We start from the raw sequence: 22,288 nt of genomic DNA, 5'->3' as shown, positions 1-22,288 counted from the left end.
TCAAAAGCATAGCTTCAAAGTAAAGCTGTTAAAAAGGCCGGAAAAAAAGGCCAAATTGCACATTCTCCCTAGAAAAACTTTGCAAATATTGACTTTGGAGGACAACAAACTGCCTAGCGCCTATATGGTTTTTCAAGAGCTTTTGAATCAGCCTATGCACGTTAAGATTGGATGAGTTTGAGTTTTTCAGTGTTCAAACAAGGTCCAAAATCTAAAAACTTCCAAAAACAAAACTTCTTAATACTTGTCCAAATGAGCCGAAAATGGTATCATTCGAACCCTGACATTCCCCGGCGTGTGTTGCGCTATTCGGTTTTTTCATAAGTGCGCATGCGCAGAAATTTTTTCCAAAAAAACTGTGTCCCGGAAGGTAGGGGACAACTTTTCGGGTCTATATACTTGAGCTAAAATTCTCAAACTCGGTAAGATCTATGTACTCATAAAGGGCTATCTAACCCTGCAATCAGATTTCGAATCGATCAAGAATTGACAAAAGCCGCTAATCTTTTTCCCTACCTTCAGAGACATTTTGAGTAGGGCCTGGGGACTAGGAATTAAGTCCGATTGATCTCAAACTTGGTCAGCATGACGAAAGTATCAGCATTTAGTAAAGATAAAGTTAGAAAATCAAAAGCATAGCTTCAAAGTAAAGCTGTTAAAAAAGGCCGGAAAAAAGGCCAAATTGCACCTTCTCCCTAGAAAAACTTTGCAAATATTGACTTTGGAGGACAACAAACTGCCTAGCGCCTATATGGTTTTTCAAGAGCTTTCGAATGAGCTTATGCACGTTAAGATTGGATGAGTTTGAGTTTTTCAGTTGTCCAACAAGGTCCAAAAGTGGTCCAAGGTAGAATATGAGCATTTCTGAAGTTAGTCGTAGCCTGCCCAAAGTCACGCGGAAGGTCCAACTATGCTAGTAGACACTAACTAAGAAAGATTCAGGACGAAGATTGAAGTTTAGACTTTTTTTTGCAAACTTCCCAAAAATTTTTCTGTGCCGACGATTTCTTTCGATATTCAAAAAATTCCCACGAGCCAAGAATAAGCAGCAAACATGACTTTGATGTAAGAGCTTAGTGTCCATGCGCATCTCTATATCATAAGAGAAAGAAATCTCCAGAAACGATTTTGCAAGTACGACTTTTTGGGGGTTAAAAATGGTTCAAATTGCACATTCTACCAAATATATTTTGGCAAATATTGACTTTGGAGGAAAACAAACTGCCTAGCGCCTATATGGTTTTTCAAGAGCTTTCGAATTAGCCTATGCACGTTAAGATTGGATGAGTTTGAGTTTTTCAGTGCTCAAACAAGGTCCAAAAGTGGTCCAAGGTAGAATATGAGCATTTCTGAAGTTAGTCGTAGCCTGCCCAAAGTCACGGGGAAGGTCCAACTATGCTAGTAGACACTAACTAAGAAAGATTCAGGACGAAGATTGAAGTTTAGACTTTTTTTTGCAAACTTCCCAAAAATTTTTCTGTGCCGACGATTTCTTTCGATTTTCAAAAAATTCCAACGAACCAGAAATAAGCAGCAAACAATACTTTCATGTATGAGCTTAATGTCCATGCGCATCTCTATATCATAAGCGAAAGAAATCTCCAGAAACGATTTTGCAAGTACGACTTTTTGGGGGTTGAAAATGGTCCAAATTGCAAATTCTACCAAAAATATTTTGGCAAATATTGACTTTGGTGGAAAACAAACTGCAGAGCGCCTATATGGTTTTTCCAGGGCTTTCGAATGAATCTATGCACGTTAAGATTGGAGGAGTTTGAGTTTTTCAGTGTTCAAACAAGGTCCAAAAAAGGCTCAAAATCTAAAAACTTCAAAAAACCAAAATTCTTAATACTTGTCCAAATGAGCCGAAAATGGTATCATTCGAACCCTGACATTCCCCGGCGTGTGTTGCGCTAATCGGATTTTTCATAAGTGCGCATGCGCAGAAATTTTTTCCAAAAAAACTGTGTCCCGGAGGGTAGGGGACAACTTTTCGGGTCTATATACTTGAGCTAAAATTCTCAAACTCGGCAATATCTTTGTACTCATAAAGGGCTATCTAACCCTGCAATCAGATATCGAATCGATCAAGAATTGACAAAAGCCGCTAATCTTTTTCCCTACCTTCCGGGACAATTTGAGTAGGGCCTGGGGACTAGGAATTAAGTCCGATTGATCTCAAACTTGGTCGGCATGAAGAAAGTATCAGCACTTAGTAAAGGTTAGAAAATCAAAAGCATAGCTTCAAAGTAAAGCTGTTAAAAAGGCCGGAAAAAAAGGCCAAATTGCACATTCTCCCTAGAAAAACTTTGCAAATATTGACTTTGGAGGACAACAAACTGCCTAGCGCCTATATGGTTTTTCAAGAGCTTTCGAATCAGCCTATGCACGTTAAGATTGGATGAGTTTGAGTTTTTCAGTGTTCAAACAAGGTCCAAAATCTAAAAACTTCCAAAAACAAAACTTCTTAATACTTGTCCAAATGAGCCGAAAATGGTATCATTCGAACCCTGACATTCCCCGGCGTGTGTTGCGCTATTCGGTTTTTTCATAAGTGCGCATGCGCAGAAATTTTTTCCAAAAAAACTGTGTCCCGGAAGGTAGGGGACAACTTTTCGGGTCTATATACTTGAGCTAAAATTCTCAAACTCGGTAAGATCTATGTACTCATAAAGGGCTATCTAACCCTGCAATCAGATTTCGAATCGATCAAGAATTGACAAAAGCCGCTAATCTTTTTCCCTACCTTCAGAGACATTTTGAGTAGGGCCTGGGGACTAGGAATTAAGTCCGATTGATCTCAAACTTGGTCAGCATGACGAAAGTATCAGCATTTAGTAAAGATAAAGTTAGAAAATCAAAAGCATAGCTTCAAAGTAAAGCTGTTAAAAAAGGCCGGAAAAAAGGCCAAATTGCACCTTCTCCCTAGAAAAACTTTGCAAATATTGACTTTGGAGGACAACAAACTGCCTAGCGCCTATATGGTTTTTCAAGAGCTTTCGAATGAGCTTATGCACGTTAAGATTGGATGAGTTTGAGTTTTTCAGTTGTCCAACAAGGTCCAAAAGTGGTCCAAGGTAGAATATGAGCATTTCTGAAGTTAGTCGTAGCCTGCCCAAAGTCACGCGGAAGGTCCAACTATGCTAGTAGACACTAACTAAGAAAGATTCAGGACGAAGATTGAAGTTTAGACTTTTTTTTGCAAACTTCCCAAAAATTTTTCTGTGCCGACGATTTCTTTCGATATTCAAAAAATTCCCACGAGCCAAGAATAAGCAGCAAACATGACTTTGATGTAAGAGCTTAGTGTCCATGCGCATCTCTATATCATAAGAGAAAGAAATCTCCAGAAACGATTTTGCAAGTACGACTTTTTGGGGGTTAAAAATGGTTCAAATTGCACATTCTACCAAATATATTTTGGCAAATATTGACTTTGGAGGAAAACAAACTGCCTAGCGCCTATATGGTTTTTCAAGAGCTTTCGAATTAGCCTATGCACGTTAAGATTGGATGAGTTTGAGTTTTTCAGTGCTCAAACAAGGTCCAAAAGTGGTCCAAGGTAGAATATGAGCATTTCTGAAGTTAGTCGTAGCCTGCCCAAAGTCACGGGGAAGGTCCAACTATGCTAGTAGACACTAACTAAGAAAGATTCAGGACGAAGATTGAAGTTTAGACTTTTTTTTGCAAACTTCCCAAAAATTTTTCTGTGCCGACGATTTCTTTCGATTTTCAAAAAATTCCCACGAACCAGAAATAAGCAGCAAACAATACTTTCATGTATGAGCTTAATGTCCATGCGCATCTCTATATCATAAGCGAAAGAAATCTCCAGAAACGATTTTGCAAGTACGACTTTTTGGGGGTTGAAAATGGTCCAAATTGCAAATTCTACCAAAAATATTTTGGCAAATATTGACTTTGGTGGAAAACAAACTGCAGAGCGCCTATATGGTTTTTCCAGGGCTTTCGAATGAATCTATGCACGTTAAGATTGGAGGAGTTTGAGTTTTTCAGTGTTCAAACAAGGTCCAAAAAAGGCCCAAAATCTAAAAACTTCAAAAAACCAAAATTCTTAATACTTGTCCAAATGAGCCGAAAATGGTATCATTCGAACCCTGACATTCCCCGGCGTGTGTTGCGCTAATCGGATTTTTCATAAGTGCGCATGCGCAGAAATTTTTTCCAAAAAAACTGTGTCCCGGAGGGTAGGGGACAACTTTTCGGGTCTATATACTTGAGCTAAAATTCTCAAACTCGGCAATATCTTTGTACTCATAAAGGGCTATCTAACCCTGCAATCAGATATCGAATCGATCAAGAATTGACAAAAGCCGCTAATCTTTTTCCCTACCTTCCGGGACAATTTGAGTAGGGCCTGGGGACTAGGAATTAAGTCCGATTGATCTCAAACTTGGTCGGCATGAAGAAAGTATCAGCACTTAGTAAAGGTTAGAAAATCAAAAGCATAGCTTCAAAGTAAAGCTGTTAAAAAGGCCGGAAAAAAAGGCCAAATTGCACATTCTCCCTAGAAAAACTTTGCAAATATTGACTTTGGAGGACAACAAACTGCCTAGCGCCTATATGGTTTTTCAAGAGCTTTCGAATCAGCCTATGCACGTTAAGATTGGATGAGTTTGAGTTTTTCAGTGTTCAAACAAGGTCCAAAATCTAAAAACTTCCAAAAACAAAACTTCTTAATACTTGTCCAAATGAGCCGAAAATGGTATCATTCGAACCCTGACATTCCCCGGCGTGTGTTGCGCTATTCGGTTTTTTCATAAGTGCGCATGCGCAGAAATTTTTTCCCAAAAAACTGTGTCCCGGAAGGTAGGGGACAACTTTTCGGGTCTATATACTTGAGCTAAAATTCTCAAACTCGGTAAGATCTATGTACTCATAAAGGGCTATCTAACCCTGCAATCAGATTTCGAATCGATCAAGAATTGACAAAAGCCGCTAATCTTTTTCCCTACCTTCAGAGACATTTTGAGTAGGGCCTGGGGACTAGGAATTAAGTCCGATTGATCTCAAACTTGGTCAGCATGACGAAAGTATCAGCATTTAGTAAAGATAAAGTTAGAAAATCAAAAGCATAGCTTCAAAGTAAAGCTGTTAAAAAAGGCCGGAAAAAAGGCCAAATTGCACCTTCTCCCTAGAAAAACTTTGCAAATATTGACTTTGGAGGACAACAAACTGCCTAGCGCCTATATGGTTTTTCAAGAGCTTTCGAATGAGCTTATGCACGTTAAGATTGGATGAGTTTGAGTTTTTCAGTTGTCCAACAAGGTCAAAAAGTGGTCCAAGGTAGAATATGAGCATTTCTGAAGTTAGTCGTAGCCTGCCCAAAGTCACGCGGAAGGTCCAACTATGCTAGTAGACACTAACTAAGAAAGATTCAGGACGAAGATTGAAGTTTAGACTTTTTTTTGCAAACTTCCCAAAAATTTTTCTGTGCCGACGATTTCTTTCGATATTCAAAAAATTCCCACGAGCCAAGAATAAGCAGCAAACATGACTTTGATGTAAGAGCTTAGTGTCCATGCGCATCTCTATATCATAAGAGAAAGAAATCTCCAGAAACGATTTTGCAAGTACGACTTTTTGGGGGTTAAAAATGGTTCAAATTGCACATTCTACCAAATATATTTTGGCAAATATTGACTTTGGAGGAAAACAAACTGCCTAGCGCCTATATGGTTTTTCAAGAGCTTTCGAATTAGCCTATGCACGTTAAGATTGGATGAGTTTGAGTTTTTCAGTGCTCAAACAAGGTCCAAAAGTGGTCCAAGGTAGAATATGAGCATTTCTGAAGTTAGTCGTAGCCTGCCCAAAGTCACGGGGAAGGTCCAACTATGCTAGTAGACACTAACTAAGAAAGATTCAGGACGAAGATTGAAGTTTAGACTTTTTTTTGCAAACTTCCCAAAAATTTTTCTGTGCCGACGATTTCTTTCGATTTTCAAAAAATTCCCACGAACCAGAAATAAGCAGCAAACAATACTTTCATGTATGAGCTTAGTGTCCATGCGCATCTCTATATCATAAGCGAAAGAAATCTCCAGAAACGATTTTGCAAGTACGACTTTTTGGGGGTTGAAAATGGTCCAAATTGCAAATTCTACCAAAAATATTTTGGCAAATATTGACTTTGGTGGAAAACAAACTGCAGAGCGCCTATATGGTTTTTCCAGGGCTTTCGAATGAATCTATGCACGTTAAGATTGGAGGAGTTTGAGTTTTTCAGTGTTCAAACAAGGTCCAAAAAAGGCCCAAAATCTAAAAACTTCAAAAAACCAAAATTCTTAATACTTGTCCAAATGAGCCGAAAATGGTATCATTGGAACCCTGACATTCCCCGGCGTGTGTTGCGCTATTCGGTTTTTTCATAAGTACGCATGCGCAGAAATTATTTCCAAGAAACTTTGTCCCGGAGGGTAGGGGACAACTTTTCGGGTCTATATACTTGAGCTAAAATTCTCAAACTCGGTAAGATCTATGTACTCATAAAGGGCTATCTAACCCTGCAATCAGATTTCGAATCGATCAAGAATTGACAAAAGCCGCTTATCTTTTTCCCTACCTTCCGGGACATTTTGAGTAGGGCCTGGGGACTAGGAATTAAGTCCGATTGATCTCAAACTTGGTCGGCATGAAGAAAGTATCAGCACTTAGTAAAGGTTAGAAAATCAAAAGCATAGCTTCAAAGTAAAGCTGTTAAAAAGGCCGGAAAAAAGGCCAAATTGCACATTCTCCCTAGAAAAACTTTGCAAATATTGACTTTGGAGGACAACAAACTGCCTAGCGCCTATATGGTTTTTCAAGAGCTTTCGAATCAGCCTATGCACGTTAAGATTGGATGAGTTTGAGTTTTTCAGTGTTCAAACAAGGTCCAAAATCTAAAAACTTCCAAAAACAAAACTTCTTAATACTTGTCCAAATGAGCCGAAAATGGTATCATTCGAACCCTGACATTCCCCGGCGTGTGTTGCGCTATTCGTTTTTTTCATAAGTGCGCATGCGCAGAAATTTTTTCCAAAAAAACTGTGTCCCGGAAGGTAGGGGACAACTTTTCAGGTCTATATACTTGAGCTAAAATTCTCAAACTCGGTAAGATCTATGTACTCATAAAGGGCTATCTAACCCTGCAATCAGATTTCGAATCGATCAAGAATTGACAAAAGCCGCTAATCTTTTTCCCTACCTTCAGAGACATTTTGAGTAGGGCCTGGGGACTAGGAATTAAGTCCGATTGATCTCAAACTTGGTCAGCATGACGAAAGTATCAGCATTTAGTAAAGATAAAGTTAGAAAATCAAAAGCATAGCTTCGAAGTAAAGCTGTTAAAAAAGGCCGGAAAAAAGGCCAAATTGCACCTTCTCCTTAGAAAAACTTTGCAAATATTGACTTTGGAGGACAACAAACTGCCTAGCGCCTATATGGTTTTTCAGGAGCTTTCGAATGAGCCTATGCACGTTAAGATTGGATGAGTTTTTTTTTTTTTTCAGTGTTCAAACAAGGTCCAAAAAAGGTCCAAAATCTAAAAACTTCAATAAACCCAAATTCTTAATACTTTTCCAAATGAGCCGAAAATGGTATCATTCGAACCCTGACATTCCCCGGCGTGTGTTGCGCCATTCGGTTTTTTCATAAGTGCGCAAGCGCAGAAATTTAAAAAAAAAACTGTGTCACGGAGGGTAGGGGACAACTTTTCGGGTCTATATACTTGAGCTAAAATTCTCAAACTAGGTAAGATATATATACTAATAAAGGGCTATCTAACCCTGCAATCAGATTTCGAATCGATCAAGAATTGACAAACGCCGGTAATCTTTTTCCCTTCCTTCCGGGACATTTTGAGTAGGGCCTGGGGACTAGGAATTAAGTCCGATTGATCTCAAACTTGGTCAGCATGAAGAAAGTATCAGCAGTTAGTAAAGGTTAGAAAATCAAAAGCATAGCTTCAAAGTAAAGCTGTTAAAAAAGGCCGGAAATAAGGCCAAATTGCACCTTCTCCCTAGAAAAACTTTGCAAATACTGACTTTGGAGGACAACAAACTGCCTAGCGCCTATATGGTTTTTTAGGAGCTTTCGAATGAGCCTATGCACGTTAAGATTGGATGATATTGAGTTTTTCAGTGCTCAAACAAGGTCCAAAAAAGGTCCAAAATCTAAAAACTTCAAAAAACCAAAATTCTTAATACTTGTCCAAATTAGCCGAAAATGGTATCATTGGAACCCTGACATTCCCCGGCGTGTGTTGCGCTATTCGGTTTTTTCATAAGTACGCATGCGCAGAAATTATTTCCAAGAAACTGTGTCCCGGAGGGTAGGGGACAACTTTTCGGGTCTATATACTTGAGCTAAAATTCTCAAACTCGGTAAGATCTATGTACTCATAAAGGGCTATTAACCCTGCAATCAGATTTCGAATCGATCAAGAATTGACAAAAGCCGCTTATCTTTTTTCCTACCTTCCAGGACATTTTGAGTAGGGCCTGGGGACTAGGCATTAAGTCCGATTGATCTCAAAATTGGTCATCATGAAGAAAGTATCAGCAATTAGTAAAGGTTACAAAATCAAAAGCTTAGCTTCAAATTAAAGCTGTTAAAAAAGGCCGGAAAAATGGCCAAATTGCACCTTCTCCCTAGAAAAACTTTGCAAATATTGACTTTGGAGGACAACAAACTGCCTAGCGCCTATATGGTTTTTCAAGAGCTTTCGAATGAGCCTATGCACGTTAAGATTGGATGAGTTTGAGTTTTTCAGTGCTCAAACAAGGTCCAAAAGTGTTCCAAGGTAGAATATGAGCATTTCTGAAGTTAGTCGTAGCCTGCCCAAAGTCACGGGGAAGGTCCAACTATGCTAGTAGACACTAACTAAGAAAGATTCAGGACGAAGATTGAAGTTTAGACTTTTTTTTGCAAACTTCCCAAAAATTTTTCTGTGCCGACGATTTCTTTCGATTTTCAAAAAATTCCCACGAACCAGAAATAAGCAGCAAACAATACTTTCATGTATGAGCTTAGTGTCCATGCGCATCTCTATATCATAAGCGAAAGAAATCTCCAGAAACGATTTTGCAAGTACGACTTTTTGGGGGTTGAAAATGGTCCAAATTGCAAATTCTACCAAAAATATTTTGGCAAATATTGACTTTGGTGGAAAACAAACTGCAGAGCGCCTATATGGTTTTTCCAGGGCTTTCGAATGAATCTATGCACGTTGAGATTGGAGGAGTTTGAGTTTTTCAGTGTTCAAACAAGGTCCAAAAAAGGCCCAAAATCTAAAAACTTCAAAAAACCAAAATTCTTAATACTTGTCCAAATGAGCCGAAAATGGTATCATTGGAACCCTGACATTCCCCGGCGTGTGTTGCGCTATTCGGTTTTTTCATAAGTACGCATGCGCAGAAATTATTTCCAAGAAACTTTGTCCCGGATGGTAGGGGACAACTTTTCGGGTCTATATACTTGAGCTAAAATTCTCAAACTCGGTAAGATCTATGTACTCATAAAGGGCTATCTAACCCTGCAATCAGATTTCGAATCGATCAAGAATTGACAAAAGCCGCTTATCTTTTTCCCTACCTTCCGGGACATTTTGAGTAGGGCCTGGGGACTAGGCATTAAGTCCGATTGATCTCAAACTTGGTCAGCATGAAGAAAGTATCAGCAATTAGTAAAGGTTACAAAATCAAAAGCATAGCTTTAAATTAAAGCTGTTAAAAAAAGGCCGGAAAAATGGCCAAATTGCACCTTCTCCCTAGAAAAACTTTGCAAATATTGACTTTGGAGGACAACAAACTGCCTAGCGCCTATATGGTTTTTCAAGAGCTTTCGAATGAGCCTATGCACGTTAAGATTGGATGAGTTTGAGTTTTTCAGTGCTCAAACAAGGTCCAAAATCTAAAAACTTCCAAAAACAAAACTTCTTAATACTTGTCCAAATGAGCCGAAAATGGTATCATTCGAACCCTGACATTCCCCGGCGTGTGTTGCGCTATTCGTTTTTTTCATAAGTGCGCATGCGCAGAAATTTTTTCCAAAAAAACTGTGTCCCGGAAGGTAGGGGACAACTTTTCGGGTCTATATACTTGAGCTAAAATTCTCAAACTCGGTAAGATCTATGTACTCATAAAGGGCTATCTAACCCTGCAATCAGATTTCGAATCGATCAAGAATTGACAAAAGCCTCTAACCTTTTTCCCTACCTTCAGAGACATTTTGAGTAGGGCCTGGGGACAAGGAATTAAGTCCGATTGATCTCAAACTTGGTCAGCATGACGAAAGTATCAGCATTTAGTAAAGATAAAGTTAGAAAATCAAAAGCATAGCTTCAAAGTAAAGCTGTTAAAAAAGGCCGGAAAAAAGGCCAAATTGCACCTTCTCCCTAGAAAAACTTTGCAAATATTGACTTTGGAGGACAACAAACTGCCTAGCGCCTATATGGTTTTTCAAGAGCTTTCGAATGAGCTTATGCACGTTAAGATTGGATGAGTTTGAGTTTTTCAGTTGTCCAACAAGGTCCAAAAGTGGTCCAAAGTAGAATATGAGCATTTCTGAAGTTAGTCGTAGCCTGCCCAAAGTCACGCGGAAGGTCCAACTATGCTAGTAGACACTAACTAAGAAAGATTCAGGACGAAGATTGAAGTTTAGACTTTTTTTTGCAAACTTCCCAAAAATTTTTCTGTGCCGACGATTTCTTTCGATATTCAAAAAATTCCCACGAGCCAAGAATAAGCAGCAAACATGACTTTGATGTAAGAGCTTAGTGTCCATGCGCATCTCTATATCATAAGAGAAAGAAATCTCCAGAAACGATTTTGCAAGTACGACTTTTTGGGGGTTAAAAATGGTTTAAATTGCACATTCTACCAAATATATTTTGGCAAATATTGACTTTGGAGGAAAACAAACTGCAGAGCGCCTATATGGTTTTTCCAGAGCTTTCGAATGAATCTATGCACGTTAAGATTGGAGGAGTTTGAGTTTTTCAGTGTTCAAATAAGGTCCTAAAAAGGTCCAAAATCTAAAAACTTCAAAAAACCAAAATTCTTAATACTTGTCCAAATGAGCCGAAAATGGTATCATTCGAACCCTGACATTCCCCGGCGTGTGTTGCGCTATTCGGTTTTTTCATAAGTGCGCATGCGCAGAAATTTTTTCTAAAAAAACTGTGTCCCGGAGGGTAGGGGACAACTTTTCGGGTCTATATACTTGAGCTAAAATTCTCAAACTCGGCAATATCTTTGTACTCATAAAGGGCTATCTAACCCTGCAATCAGATTTCGAATCGATCAAGAATTGACAAAAGCCGCTAATCTTTTTCCCTACCTTCCGGGACATTTTGAGTAGGGCCTGGGGACTAGGAATTAAGTCCGATTGATCTCAAACTTGGACAGCATGAAGACAGTATCAGCACTTAGTAAAGGTTAGAAAATCAAAAGCATAGCTTCAAAGTAAAGCTGTTAAAAAAGGCCGGAAAAAAGGCCAAATTGCACCTTCTCTCTAGAAAAACTTTGCAAATATTGACTTTGGAGGACAACAAACTGCCTAGCGCCTATATGGTTTTTCAAGAGCTTTCGAATGGGCCTTTGCACGTTAAGATTGGATGAGTTTGAGTTTTTCAGTGTTCAAACAAGGTCCAAAATCTAAAAACTTCAAAAAACCAAACTTCTTAATACTTGTCCAAATGAGCCGAAAATGGTATCATTCGAACCCCGACATTCCCCGGCGTGTGTTGCGCTATTCGGTTTTTTTATAAGTGCGCATGCGCAGAAATTTTTTCCCAAAAAACTGTGTCCCGGAAGGTAGGGGACAACTTTTCGGGTCTATATACTTGAGCTAAAATTCTCAAACTCGGTAAGATCTATGTACTCATAAAGGGCTATCTAGCCCTGCAATCAGATTTCGAATCGATCAAGATTTGACAAAAGCCGGTAATCTTTTCCCCTACCTTCAGAGACATTTTGAGTAGGGCCTGGGGACTAGGAATTAAGTCCGATTGATCTCAAACTTAGTCAGCATGAAGAAAGTATCAGCACTTAGTAAAGGTTAGAAAATCAAAAGCATAGCTTCAAAGTAAAGCTGTTAAAAAAGGCCGGAAAAAAGGCCAAATTGCACCTTCTCCCTAGAAAAACTTTGCAAATATTGACTTTGGAGGACAACAAACTGCCTAGCGCCCATATGGTTTTTCAAGAGCTTTCGAATGAGCTTATGCACGTCAAGATTGGATGAGTTTGAGTTTTTCAGTTGTCAAACAAGGTCCAAAAGTGGTCCAAGGTAGAATATGAGCATTTCTGAAGTTAGTCGTAGCCTGCTCAAAGTCACGGGGAAGGTCCAACTATGCTAGTAGACACTAACTAAGAAAGATTCAGGACGAAGATTGAAGTTTAGACTTTTTTTTTGCAAACTGCTCAAAAATTTTTCTGTGCCGACGATTTCTTTCGATATTAGAAAAATTCCCACGAGCCAAGAATAAGCAGCAAACATGACTTTGATGTAAGAGCTTAGTCTCCATGCGCATCTCTATATCATAAGCGAAAGAAATCTCCAGAAACGATTTTGCAAGTACGACTTTTTGGGGGTTGAAAATGGTCCAAATTGCAAATTCTACCAAAAATATTTTGGCAAATATTGACTTTGGTGGAAAACAAACTGCAGAGCGCCTATATGGTTTTTCCAGGGCTTTCGAATGAATCTATGCACGTTAAGATTGGAGGAGTTTGAGTTTTTCAGTGTTCAAACAAGGTCCAAAAAAGGCCCAAAATCTAAAAACTTCAAAAAACCAAAATTCTTAATACTTGTCCAAATGAGCCGAAAATGGTATCATTCGAACCCTGACATTCCCCGGCGTGTGTTGCGCTAATCAGATTTTTCATAAGTGCGCATGCGCAGAAATTTTTTCCAAAAAAACTGTGTCCCGGAGGGTAGGGGACAACTTTTCGGGTCTATATACTTGAGCTAAAATTCTCAAACTCGGCAATATCTTTGTACTCATAAAGGGCTATCTAACCCTGCAATCAGATATCGAATCGATCAAGAATTGACAAAAGCCGCTAATCTTTTTCCCTACCTTCCGGGACATTTTGAGTAGGGCCTGGGGACTAGGAATTAAGTCCGATTGATCTCAAACTTGGTCGGCATGAAGAAAGTATCAGCACTTAGTAAAGGTTAGAAAATCAAAAGCATAGCTTCAAAGTAAAGCTGTTAAAAAGGCCGGAAAAAAAGGCCAAATTGCACATTCTCCCTAGAAAAACTTTGCAAATATTGACTTTGGAGGACAACAAACTGCCTAGCGCCTATATGGTTTTTCAAGAGCTTTTGAATCAGCCTATGCACGTTAAGATTGGATGAGTTTGAGTTTTTCAGTGTTCAAACAAGGTCCAAAATCTAAAAACTTCCAAAAACAAAACTTCTTAATACTTGTCCAAATGAGCCGAAAATGGTATCATTCGAACCCTGACATTCCCCGGCGTGTGTTGCGCTATTCGGTTTTTTCATAAGTGCGCATGCGCAGAAATTTTTTCCAAAAAAACTGTGTCCCGGAAGGTAGGGGACAACTTTTCGGGTCTATATACTTGAGCTAAAATTCTCAAACTCGGTAAGATCTATGTACTCATAAAGGGCTATCTAACCCTGCAATCAGATTTCGAATCGATCAAGAATTGACAAAAGCCGCTAATCTTTTTCCCTACCTTCAGAGACATTTTGAGTAGGGCCTGGGGACTAGGAATTAAGTCCGATTGATCTCAAACTTGGTCAGCATGACGAAAGTATCAGCATTTAGTAAAGATAAAGTTAGAAAATCAAAAGCATAGCTTCAAAGTAAAGCTGTTAAAAAAGGCCGGAAAAAAGGCCAAATTGCACCTTCTCCCTAGAAAAACTTTGCAAATATTGACTTTGGAGGACAACAAACTGCCTAGCGCCTATATGGTTTTTCAAGAGCTTTCGAATGAGCTTATGCACGTTAAGATTGGATGAGTTTGAGTTTTTCAGTTGTCCAACAAGGTCCAAAAGTGGTCCAAGGTAGAATATGAGCATTTCTGAAGTTAGTCGTAGCCTGCCCAAAGTCACGCGGAAGGTCCAACTATGCTAGTAGACACTAACTAAGAAAGATTCAGGACGAAGATTGAAGTTTAGACTTTTTTTTGCAAACTTCCCAAAAATTTTTCTGTGCCGACGATTTCTTTCGATATTCAAAAAATTCCCACGAGCCAAGAATAAGCAGCAAACATGACTTTGATGTAAGAGCTTAGTGTCCATGCGCATCTCTATATCATAAGAGAAAGAAATCTCCAGAAACGATTTTGCAAGTACGACTTTTTGGGGGTTAAAAATGGTTCAAATTGCACATTCTACCAAATATATTTTGGCAAATATTGACTTTGGAGGAAAACAAACTGCCTAGCGCCTATATGGTTTTTCAAGAGCTTTCGAATTAGCCTATGCACGTTAAGATTGGATGAGTTTGAGTTTTTCAGTGCTCAAACAAGGTCCAAAAGTGGTCCAAGGTAGAATATGAGCATTTCTGAAGTTAGTCGTAGCCTGCCCAAAGTCACGGGGAAGGTCCAACTATGCTAGTAGACACTAACTAAGAAAGATTCAGGACGAAGATTGAAGTTTAGACTTTTTTTTGCAAACTTCCCAAAAATTTTTCTGTGCCGACGATTTCTTTCGATTTTCAAAAAATTCCCACGAACCAGAAATAAGCAGCAAACAATACTTTCATGTATGAGCTTAATGTCCATGCGCATCTCTATATCATAAGCGAAAGAAATCTCCAGAAACGATTTTGCAAGTACGACTTTTTGGGGGTTGAAAATGGTCCAAATTGCAAATTCTACCAAAAATATTTTGGCAAATATTGACTTTGGTGGAAAACAAACTGCAGAGCGCCTATATGGTTTTTCCAGGGCTTTCGAATGAATCTATGCACGTTAAGATTGGAGGAGTTTGAGTTTTTCAGTGTTCAAACAAGGTCCAAAAAAGGCCCAAAATCTAAAAACTTCAAAAAACCAAAATTCTTAATACTTGTCCAAATGAGCCGAAAATGGTATCATTCGAACCCTGACATTCCCCGGCGTGTGTTGCGCTAATCGGATTTTTCATAAGTGCGCATGCGCAGAAATTTTTTCCAAAAAAACTGTGTCCCGGAGGGTAGGGGACAACTTTTCGGGTCTATATACTTGAGCTAAAATTCTCAAACTCGGCAATATCTTTGTACTCATAAAGGGCTATCTAACCCTGCAATCAGATATCGAATCGATCAAGAATTGACAAAAGCCGCTAATCTTTTTCCCTACCTTCCGGGACAATTTGAGTAGGGCCTGGGGACTAGGAATTAAGTCCGATTGATCTCAAACTTGGTCGGCATGAAGAAAGTATCAGCACTTAGTAAAGGTTAGAAAATCAAAAGCATAGCTTCAAAGTAAAGCTGTTAAAAAGGCCGGAAAAAAAGACCAAATTGCACATTCTCCCTAGAAAAACTTTGCAAATATTGACTTTGGAGGACAACAAACTGCCTAGCGCCTATATGGTTTTTCAAGAGCTTTCGAATCAGCCTATGCACGTTAAGATTGGATGAGTTTGAGTTTTTCAGTGTTCAAACAAGGTCCAAAATCTAAAAACTTCAAAAAACCAAAATTCTTAATACTTGTCCAAATGAGCCGAAAATGGTATCATTGGAACCCTGACATTCCCCGGCGTGTGTTGCGCTATTCGGTTTTTTCATAAGTACGCATGCGCAGAAATTATTTCCAAGAAACTTTGTCCCGGAGGGTAGGGGACAACTTTTCGGGTCTATATACTTGAGCTAAAATTCTCAAACTCGGTAAGATCTATGTACTCATAAAGGGCTATCTAACCCTGCAATCAGATTTCGAATCGATCAAGAATTGACAAAAGCCGCTTATCTTTTTCCCTACCTTCCGGGACATTTTGAGTAGGGCCTGGGGACTAGGCATTAAGTCCGATTGATCTCAAACTTGGTCAGCATGAAGAAAGTATCAGCAATTAGTAAAGGTTACAAAATCAAAAGCATAGCTTCAAATTAAAGCTGTTAAAAAAAGGCCGGAAAAATGGCCAAATTGCACCTTCTCCCTAGAAAAACTTTGCAAATATTGACTTTGGAGGACAACAAACTGCCTAGCGCCTATATGGTTTTTCAAGAGCTTTCGAATGAGCCTATGCACGTTAAGATTGGATGAGTTTGAGTTTTTCAGTGCTCAAACAAGGTCCAAAATCTAAAAACTTCCAAAAACAAAACTTCTTAATACTTGTCCAAATGAGCCGAAAATGGTATCATTCGAACCCTGACATTCCCCGGCGTGTGTTGCGCTATTCGTTTTTTTCATAAGTGCGCATGCGCAGAAATTTTTTCCAAAAAAACTGTGTCCCGGAAGGTAGGGGACAACTTTTCGGGTCTATATACTTGAGCTAAAATTCTCAAACTCGGTAAGATCTATGTACTCATAAAGGGCTATCTAACCCTGCAATCAGATTTCGAATCGATCAAGAATTGACAAAAGCCTCTAACCTTTTTCCCTACCTTCAGAGACATTTTGAGTAGGGCCTGGGGACAAGGAATTAAGTCCGATTGATCTCAAACTTGGTCAGCATGACGAAAGTATCAGCATTTAGTAAAGATAAAGTTAGAAAATCAAAAGCATAGCTTCAAAGTAAAGCTGTTAAAAAAGGCCGGAAAAAAGGCCAAATTGCACCTTCTCCCTAGAAAAACTTTGCAAATATTGACTTTGGAGGACAACAAACTGCCTAGCGCCTATATGGTTTTTCAAGAGCTTTCGAATGAGCTTATGCACGTTAAGATTGGATGAGTTTGAGTTTTTCAGTTGTCCAACAAGGTCCAAAAGTGGTCCAAGGTAGAATATGAGCATTTCTGAAGTTAGTCGTAGCCTGCCCAAAGTCACGCGGAAGGTCCAACTATGTTAGTAGACACTAACTAAGAAAGATTCAGGACGAAGATTGAAGTTTAGACTTTTTTTTGCAAACTTCCCAAAAATTTTTCTGTGCCGACGATTTCTTTCGATATTCAAAAAATTCCCACGAGCCAAGAATAAGCAGCAAACATGACTTTGATGTAAGAGCTTAGTGTCCATGCGCATCTCTATATCATAAGAGAAAGAAATCTCCAGAAACGATTTTGCAAGTACGACTTTTTGGGGGTTAAAAATGGTTTAAATTGCACATTCTACCAAATATATTTTGGCAAATATTGACTTTGGAGGAAAACAAACTGCAGAGCGCCTATATGGTTTTTCCAGAGCTTTCGAATGAATCTATGCACGTTAAGATTGGAGGAGTTTGAGTTTTTCAGTGTTCAAATAAGGTCCTAAAAAGGTCCAAAATCTAAAAACTTCAAAAAACCAAAATTCTTAATACTTGTCCAAATGAGCCGAAAATGGTATCATTCGAACCCTGACATTCCCCGGCGTGTGTTGCGCTATTCGGTTTTTTCATAAGTGCGCATGCGCAGAATTTTTTTCTAAAAAAACTGTGTCCCGGAGGGTAGGGGACAACTTTTCGGGTCTATATACTTGAGCTAAAATTCTCAAACTCGGCAATATCTTTGTACTCATAAAGGGCTATCTAACCCTGCAATCAGATTTCGAATCGATCAAGAATTGACAAAAGCCGCTAATCTTTTTCCCTACCTTCCGGGACATTTTGAGTAGGGCCTGGGGACTAGGAATTAAGTCCGATTGATCTCAAACTTGGACAGCATGAAGACAGTATCAGCACTTAGTAAAGGTTAGAAAATCAAAAGCATAGCTTCAAAGTAAAGCTGTTAAAAAAGGCCGGAAAAAAGGCCAAATTGCACCTTCTCTCTAGAAAAACTTTGCAAATATTGACTTTGGAGGACAACAAACTGCCTAGCGCCTATATGGTTTTTCAAGAGCTTTCGAATGGGCCTTTGCACGTTAAGATTGGATGAGTTTGAGTTTTTCAGTGTTCAAACAAGGTCCAAAATCTAAAAACTTCAAAAAACCAAACTTCTTAATACTTGTCTAAATGAGCCGAAAATGGTATCATTCGAACCCCGACATTCCCCGGCGTGTGTTGCGCTATTCGGTTTTTTCATAAGTGCGCATGCGCAGAAATTTTTTCCCAAAAAACTGTGTCCCGGAAGGTAGGGGACAACTTTTCGGGTCTATATACTTGAGCTAAAATTCTCAAACTCGGTAAGATCTATGTACTCATAAAGGGCTATCTAGCCCTGCAATCAGATTTCGAATCGATCAAGATTTGACAAAAGCCGGTAATCTTTTTCCCTACCTTCAGAGACATTTTGAGTAGGGCCTGGGGACTAGGAATTAAGTCCGATTGATCTCAAACTTGGTCAGCATGAAGAAAGTATCAGCACTTAGTAAAGGTTAGAAAATCAAAAGCATAGCTTCAAAGTAAAGCTGTTAAAAAAGGCCGGAAAAAAGGCCAAATTGCACCTTCTCCCTAGAAAAACTTTGCAAATATTGACTTTGGAGGACAACAAACTGCCTAGCGCCTATATGGTTTTTCAAGAGCTTTCGAATGAGCTTATGCACGTTAAGATTGGATGAGTTTGAGTTTTTCAGTTGTCAAACAAGGTCCAAAAGTGGTCCAAGGTAGAATATGAGCATTTCTGAAGTTAGTCGTAGCCTGCTCAAAGTCACGGGGAAGGTCCAACTATGCTAGTAGACACTAACTAAGAAAGATTCAGGACGAAGATTGAAGTTTAGACTTTTTTTTTGCAAACTGCTCAAAAATTTTTCTGTGCCGACGATTTCTTTCGATATTAGAAAAATTCCCACGAGCCAAGAATAAGCAGCAAACATGACTTTGATGTAAGAGCTTAGTGTCCATGCGCATCTCTATATCATAAGCGAAAGAAATCTCCAGAAACGATTTTGCAAGTACGACTTTTTGGGGGTTGAAAATGGTCCAAATTGCAAATTCTACCAAAAATATTTTGGCAAATATTGACTTTGGTGGAAAACAAACTGCAGAGCGCCTATATGGTTTTTCCAGGGCTTTCGAATGAATCTATGCACGTTAAGATTGGAGGAGTTTGAGTTTTTCAGTGTTCAAACAAGGTCCAAAAAAGGCCCAAAATCTAAAAACTTCAAAAAACCAAAATTCTTAATACTTGTCCAAATGAGCCGAAAATGGTATCATTCGAACCCTGACATTCCCCGGCGTGTGTTGCGCTAATCGGATTTTTCATAAGTGCGCATGCGCAGAAATTTTTTCCAAAAAAACTGTGTCCCGGAGGGTAGGGGACAACTTTTCGGGTCTATATACTTGAGCTAAAATTCTCAAACTCGGCAATATCTTTGTACTCATAAAGGGCTATCTAACCCTGCAATCAGATATCGAATCGATCAAGAATTGACAAAAGCCGCTAATCTTTTTCCCTACCTTACGGGACATTTTGAGTAGGGCCTGGGGACTAGGAATTAAGTCCGATTGATCTCAAACTTGGTCGGCATGAAGAAAGTATCAGCACTTAGTAAAGGTTAGAAAATCAAAAGCATAGCTTCAAAGTAAAGCTGTTAAAAAGGCCGGAAAAAAAGGCCGAATTGCACATTCTCCCTAGAAAAACTTTGCAAATATTGACTTTGGAGGACAACAAACTGCCTAGCGCCTATATGGTTTTTCAAGAGCTTTTGAATCAGCCTATGCACGTTAAGATTGGATGAGTTTGAGTTTTTCAGTGTTCAAACAAGGTCCAAAATCTAAAAACTTCCAAAAACAAAACTTCTTAATACTTGTCCAAATGAGCCGAAAATGGTATCATTCGAACCCTGACATTCCCCGGCGTGTGTTGCGCTATTCGGTTTTTTCATAAGTGCGCATGCGCAGAAATTTTTTCCAAAAAAACTGTGTCCCGGAAGGTAGGGGACAACTTTTCGGGTCTATATACTTGAGCTAAAATTCTCAAACTCGGTAAGATCTATGTACTCATAAAGGGCTATCTAACCCTGCAATCAGATTTCGAATCGATCAAGAATTGACAAAAGCCGCTAATCTTTTTCCCTACCTTCAGAGACATTTTGAGTAGGGCCTGGGGACTAGGAATTAAGTCCGATTGATCTCAAACTTGGTCAGCATGACGAAAGTATCAGCATTTAGTAAAGATAAAGTTAGAAAATCAAAAGCATAGCTTCAAAGTAAAGCTGTTAAAAAAGGCCGGAAAAAAGGCCAAATTGCACCTTCTCCCTAGAAAAACTTTGCAAATATTGACTTTGGAGGACAACAAACTGCCTAGCGCCTATATGGTTTTTCAAGAGCTTTCGAATGAGCTTATGCACGTTAAGATTGGATGAGTTTGAGTTTTTCAGTTGTCCAACAAGGTCAAAAAGTGGTCCAAGGTAGAATATGAGCATTTCTGAAGTTAGTCGTAGCCTGCCCAAAGTCACGCGGAAGGTCCAACTATGCTAGTAGACACTAACTAAGAAAGATTCAGGACGAAGATTGAAGTTTAGACTTTTTTTTGCAAACTTCCCAAAAATTTTTCTGTGCCGACGATTTCTTTCGATATTCAAAAAATTCCCACGAGCCAAGAATAAGCAGCAAACATGACTTTGATGTAAGAGCTTAGTGTCCATGCGCATCTCTATATCATAAGAGAAAGAAATCTCCAGAAACGATTTTGCAAGTACGACTTTTTGGGGGTTAAAAATGGTTCAAATTGCACATTCTACCAAATATATTTTGGCAAATATTGACTTTGGAGGAAAACAAACTGCCTAGCGCCTATATGGTTTTTCAAGAGCTTTCGAATTAGCCTATGCACGTTAAGATTGGATGAGTTTGAGTTTTTCAGTGCTCAAACAAGGTCCAAAAGTGGTCCAAGGTAGAATATGAGCATTTCTGAAGTTAGTCGTAGCCTGCCCAAAGTCACGGGGAAGGTCCAACTATGCTAGTAGACACTAACTAAGAAAGATTCAGGACGAAGATTGAAGTTTAGACTTTTTTTTGCAAACTTCCCAAAAATTTTTCTGTGCCGACGATTTCTTTCGATTTTCAAAAAATTCCCACGAACCAGAAATAAGCAGCAAACAATACTTTCATGTATGAGCTTAATGTCCATGCGCATCTCTATATCATAAGCGAAAGAAATCTCCAGAAACGATTTTGCAAGTACGACTTTTTGGGGGTTGAAAATGGTCCAAATTGCAAATTCTACCAAAAATATTTTGGCAAATATTGACTTTGGTGGAAAACAAACTGCAGAGCGCCTATATGGTTTTTCCAGGGCTTTCGAATGAATCTATGCACGTTAAGATTGGAGGAGTTTGAGTTTTTCAGTGTTCAAACAAGGTCCAAAAAAGGCCCAAAATCTAAAAACTTCAAAAAACCAAAATTCTTAATACTTGTCCAAATGAGCCGAAAATGGTATCATTCGAACCCTGACATTCCCCGGCGTGTGTTGCGCTAATCGGATTTTTCATAAGTGCGCATGCGCAGAAATTTTTTCCAAAAAAACTGTGTCCCGGAGGGTAGGGGACAACTTTTCGGGTCTATATACTTGAGCTAAAATTCTCAAACTCGGCAATATCTTTGTACTCATAAAGGGCTATCTAACCCTGCAATCAGATATCGAATCGATCAAGAATTGACAAAAGCCGCTAATCTTTTTCCCTACCTTCCGGGACATTTTGAGTAGGGCCTGGGGACTAGGAATTAAGTCCGATTGATCTCAAACTTGGTCGGCATGAAGAAAGTATCAGCACTTAGTAAAGGTTAGAAAATCAAAAGCATAGCTTCAAAGTAAAGCTGTTAAAAAGGCCGGAAAAAAAGGCCAAATTGCACATTCTCCCTAGAAAAACTTTGCAAATATTGACTTTGGAGGACAACAAACTGCCTAGCGCCTATATGGTTTTTCAAGAGCTTTTGAATCAGCCTATGCACGTTAAGATTGGATGAGTTTGAGTTTTTCAGTGTTCAAACAAGGTCCAAAATCTAAAAACTTCCAAAAACAAAACTTCTTAATACTTGTCCAAATGAGCCGAAAATGGTATCATTCGAACCCTGACATTCCCCGGCGTGTGTTGCGCTATTCGGTTTTTTCATAAGTGCGCATGCGCAGAAATTTTTTCCAAAAAAACTGTGTCCCGGAAGGTAGGGGACAACTTTTCGGGTCTATATACTTGAGCTAAAATTCTCAAACTCGGTAAGATCTATGTACTCATAAAGGGCTATCTAACCCTGCAATCAGATTTCGAATCGATCAAGAATTGACAAAAGCCGCTAATCTTTTTCCCTACCTTCAGAGACATTTTGAGTA

This window comes from Nematostella vectensis, chromosome 6 (genome assembly GCF_932526225.1).
Source record: "Nematostella vectensis chromosome 6, jaNemVect1.1, whole genome shotgun sequence".
NCBI lineage: Eukaryota > Metazoa > Cnidaria > Anthozoa > Actiniaria > Edwardsiidae > Nematostella > Nematostella vectensis.
The sequence above is the reverse complement of the archived record's forward strand: the minus strand, read 5'-3'. Positions refer to the sequence as shown.